The sequence below is a fragment of the Coregonus lavaretus genome (assembly GCF_964263955.1).
Source record: "Coregonus lavaretus genome assembly, chromosome: 5".
Taxonomy (NCBI): domain Eukaryota; kingdom Metazoa; phylum Chordata; class Actinopteri; order Salmoniformes; family Salmonidae; genus Coregonus; species Coregonus lavaretus.
The window spans coordinates 49,083,551-49,088,729 of record NC_139992.1 but is presented as its reverse complement, the minus strand read 5'-3'; positions in this window follow the sequence as shown (position 1 = coordinate 49,088,729).

Sequence of the window (5,179 nt, the reverse complement as noted above, 5' to 3'; positions counted from 1 at the left end):
CCCTGCTGCCTCATAAGCTGTCTCAATGCCTTCACAAAGCCAGTGAGACAACCTCTGTTTTGAAAGTGGTCTACCTAGTGCAGCCGCACCGTGACACACAAACAACTGAGGCGATGACCTAATCGCTGCTGTGCGCTCGACGTAACACGCCAAAGCGCGTACCGGGCACAGGCGATGGAGCTTTTCCTCACTCCTCTCTCTATGAGGAGGAGGAGAAAAAGCCCACAGCTCCACGGTCTGTGACCTATATGAACTCTTAATAACCTTCGGCACAAATGCCGGGTTAGGACGTAACACTGCTCTGCTCAGGTCACCATTGATGGCCAAGCAGTCAGGTCTCGTCGAAAGAGCACACAAATCACTGACCCGCTTAGCTGTAGTCAAAGCGAGCAACAGTGCTGTCTTTATAGACAGCATCTTGAGGGGTATTTGATTCAATGGCTCGAACGGCGACTTACATAGCGCTTCGAGTACCAAAGCCAAATCCCACTGAGGAAGCGTGACTCTAGGTGTTGGCCTAAGTCGCCGCGTTCCTAATAGGAAGCGTTTCACTAGAGGGTGGCTAAAGACATTGTCTCTGCCAAAACCCTCATGACAAGCTGAAATCGCTGCTGCAAACACTCTAATCGTGGCAGGCGATTTTTGCTTATCAAACATGAGCTGTAGAAAAGAGAGAATACTCTCCACCTGACAGCTCATGGGGTCTACACCTTGTGTGACACACCATCGTGAAAACACGTTCCATCTACTGGCATACATCTTACATTTTAGTCATTTAGCAGACGCTCTTATCCAGAGCGACTTACAGTTAGAGAGTGCATACATTATTTTTATACTGGCCCCCCGTGGGAATCGAACCCACAACCCTGGCGTTGCAAACGCCATGCTCTACCAACTGAGCTACATCCCTGCCGGCCATTCCCTCCCCTACTCTGGACGACGCTCTGCCAATTGTGCGCCGTCCCATGGGTCTCCCGGTCGCGGCCGGCTACGACAGAGCCTGGATTCGAACCAGGATCTCTAATGGCACAGCTAGCACTGCCTTAGACCACTGCGCCACTCGGGAGACTTAGAAGTGGAACTGGCACGTGAACCCTGTATGGTCCTGATCACTGCATCAGATAACCCACGGCGCTCTAGCCTGTCCCTCTCCCGTCGATGTGGAATTGGCCAAGGTGGCGCAATCAACATCTAACTCATCTCCGCAAACCAAGGAGCCCCCGGGCGATCGGGCGCTATCAGTATCACTGACAGCCCCCCTGACCTCACCCTGGCTAGCAGTGGGAGAATGCAGGACAGCGGAGGGAATGCATACAGGAGAACTCTCGGCCACGGTTGGCGGATCGTCCTGTTCCCTCAGAGAGAACCACAGAGGACATTGCGCGTTCACGCGTGACGCGAATAGGTCCACCTCGGCTCTCCCGAATTGTTCCCAAATCTGGAGAACAATGTCTGGATGCAGACACCACTCGTCGTCTCGAGGACCCCCTCTTGACATGAGGTCTACTCCTACGTTCAAGTAGCCCGGAATGTGTGCTGCTCTCAATGAGCGAAGGTGCTCGTGAGCCCACAGCCACAATTCCTCTGCCGCCCGATGGAGAGCAGGAGACCTGACTCCTCCCTGGCGATTTATGTGGGCTACTGTGGTCCGGTTGTCTGACCAGACCAGCACATCGCGACCCCGAAGGGTAGACGCGAAGTGGGTCAGAACCAGTCGAACCGTTTCCAACTCCAGGAGGTTGATGTGACGACCTGATTGAGGCCACACACCTCCTATCGCTTGTGTCTGACATGTCCCTCCCCATCCCGTCAGGGACGCATCCGTGAATACTGGGATGTGAGAGGACACCTTTCCTATCGGGACTCCGTGCGTGAGAACGCGCGAGTTTCTCCAATAGTTTAGGTCTGCACTGAGCGAGAGGGGAACCACCACCAACCGATGACGTTGACGCAATGGGTCTAGTCTTAGTTGGGCGAACCATCGCTGCATCCTGCGCATATGCAGGAGTCCCAGCGGAACCACAGAGTGGGCTGACGACATGAGACCCAAAAGTGACATGATCGACAGCGCCGTCACCGTGTGATTCGGACGACACTTCCTTAGGGCTAGCAACAAGGCTACCCTTCGGGGGTCCGAAATTCGAGCCCTCATCCTCACAGTGTCTAGCTGTATCCCCAGGTAGACAATCTGATGAGTGGGCCAGGGCGCGCTCTTTTTCCAATTCACAGCAAACCCCAGACTTGTGAGATGCATCACTGTCTGTGTTGTGTGAGTGATCGCCAGCTCTGCTGACGGGGCGAGAACCAGTAGGTCGTCCAGGTAGGCTAGTAGCCGTATTCCCTGATGACGCAACGGTTCCAATGCCGCCTCCACACACTTGGAAAATGTGCGAGGTGCCAGGGCGTACCCAAATGGCATCCTCGTGTATTCGTACGCCACCCCTTGAAAGGCGAACCGCAGAAACTTCCTGTGACGCGGCTGAACCGGCATATGAAAGTACGCGTCCTTTAGGTCTATGCTCGTACAAAAGTCCCCTCTCTGGACACATTCCAGCAGACGTTTTGTCGATAGCATTCGGAAGGGCCATTTGGTTATGCTCTCGTTGAGAATGCGTAAATCCAAAATCGGCCTCACTCCCCCCGTCTTTTTGGGCACTAGGAAATAAGGCGAATATAGCCCTTTGTTCCTTTGCTCCCGGGGCACTACTGTCACCGCCTACTTCGCCAAAAGTTCCGTAATCTCTGTCATCAGAGCGGCCACTTTCTCTGGCGTTTTCATCACCGTCTCCACCACTCCCCTGAACAGGGGTGGGGTCCGGTGGAATTGGAGAGCATAACCCTTCTGCAACGTCTGTTCTAGCCAGCGTGAGAGGGTGCAGCTTCTTCGCCACTGCCAGCAATGCAGAGAAAGCGGCTGGGCCCAAAGCTGTGGTGCATCCAGTAGGAAGGACCTGTATTCCTCTATGGCCCTTACCGCCACTGTTCCCCAACATCGAAGTGGTGGAACAGCCCAAGGTGGGCCTCCCGTGAAAGGGAGAGGAACCATCAATGCGTTCTGAGAGAGAAAGAGGAGCAGGTACGTCGGTTAAACTCGTAACCGTCGTATTCCTGCCCTCCTTGAACGCATCGCGGGTCTGAATTGCGCTGACCGAGGTCACAGCCTGCGGCAGGGCACCATCCCCAGCAAGCGATTGCGTCATCTTAGGTGACTGCAATTCACTATCAGAGCCCTTCACTACAATACTCCTAGAAGTCTGTAGTATGAGGTCTCTATGAGGTAAAACAAGGCGGCGCCTTGATACCTTCTTAACTTTCACCTTCTGTGTGTGTTCAACTCTGCACCCCTGGTGGGTTGATTCACACTCAGTGTGGTGAGTACTAGCTCGTTCTGTCAGGGGAGCCGATACGTTGGTTATACCCATAACCTTAGTAATCCGTCCCTCCGTGAACGTAGCATGGGTCTGAATCGCATTAACCGAGACCTTGGTCTGCGATAATGCGCCGTCCCCAGATAGCTGCTGTGTTACAATGCCTGGGGGCGCCGATACTCTGGACACCTTCGTGACCGCGGTAATCGGGCCCTCCGTGAACGCAGCATGGGTCTGGCTCGTACTAGCGAAGACCTTAGTCTGTGCTAGTGCGCCATCCCCAACAAGCGGCTGCGTCCTCATGTCAGAATCTGACCGGGACTGCTGCCTGCTATGTAAAACACTTCTTATACGTGAAGTGTGATGTGACGACCTGATTGAGGTCTTATGGATACCTACTCTATGTGCCTGTTCAGCAACGCACCCTCGGTGGGCTGAACGGCTCTTAGAGTGGTAAGGAAGAGAGGGTGAGATTTGAACGCTCTCGGACGTATTATGGAAAAGGAGCTCTTTTTTGACAAAGTCAGGTGGAGCCAACTCTTTATTAAATACATCAACAAAGGCATTTACATCAACACCCATCCCTTCAACCGAAGGGTGGGGGGGAACAGTGGGCGCTTTCGACACCATCGATGCGTCCTCCATCCACTCCCCCGCGTCCCGTCACGTACGCCTCCTCTTGCCTCCCTTGGAGGGCCAGGTCGACGTCCTCGTCACCTCCCTCGCCGGCTGTAGTGGGGCTACCGTAGCTGCTGGGAGGGCAGGGCCCGTTCCCTTGCTGCTCGTGACCGCCGGATGACGCCGATTACGCCGCCTCGCCGTAGACCCCGGTCTACTTGGAGGGGCGGAGGTAGATGGCCTTTGAGATGGAGCGGGGCCGAGTCGTCCTGCCAACGGCAGGTGCTTGGCCAGCTGTTTCTTCTCCTCCTCTAGCTTAGAGAAACGCTCCGTCGCCTCTTTGACTGCGACCCCAAAGAGGCCGTCGTCAGAGAGGGGGGCGTTCAAAAGAGACGTCCTGTCTGCCTCTTTCATGGATGTCAAGGACAACCAGAGGTGTCGTTCCCCGACCACCGAAGTGGCCATGGACCTCCCCGCGCAGACTGCGGACGCCTGTGTCAGGTGGAGTATGGTGCCAGAAATTCTGGACGCCTCCTCCACCTCCTCCGGTGCCATCTCTGTCTTGCCCGTGGTTAAACGGGACAGAGAGGCCGCCAAGAGGGCAATGTTGTTAGCTGCTGCTACAGCTTGGGCTCCCAACCCAAAGGACTTCTCTAATAGCGACGCTGTGAGTCGGTCCTTGTGGGATGGCAACGTGGCCTTCTTGGAAGAGGGCCAAGGGCTCGAACCCGGCACGAGATACGCCGCCATGGCGCTCTCTAACCTGGGGATTCCCTGACCCTGGAACCTTCCTTCCACTCTCGTGAATGGGAGATACGCTTTTACAGGCGAACGCGCCGCTAAAGGTGCCTCCCACGAGCCCTCAATGTATCTAGCCAAAGAAGGCATGGCAGGAGCCACTGGCTCTGCCGCCTTCCTTGGCCTGGAATAAGGACCGCCCTCCATCATATCAACCTCCGGTGCGGAGGGAAGAGGGGGCAGCCGTATTACCAGCCGTTGAGCAGCTCTCTCAATGAGACCCGGAAAATCCGATCTCAGAGAGGCTGCGGCGAAAGAGAGAGCTTCTGATCTCTCAGAGCTCGTATCCCCTTCGCTATAAGGACTACAAGCCCTCTCGCTCTCCAAAGGAAAGGGGGGCTTGAAAATATGAGGGATGGGGTCCGACTGTTCCATAGGAATGCCAGACTCCTCCT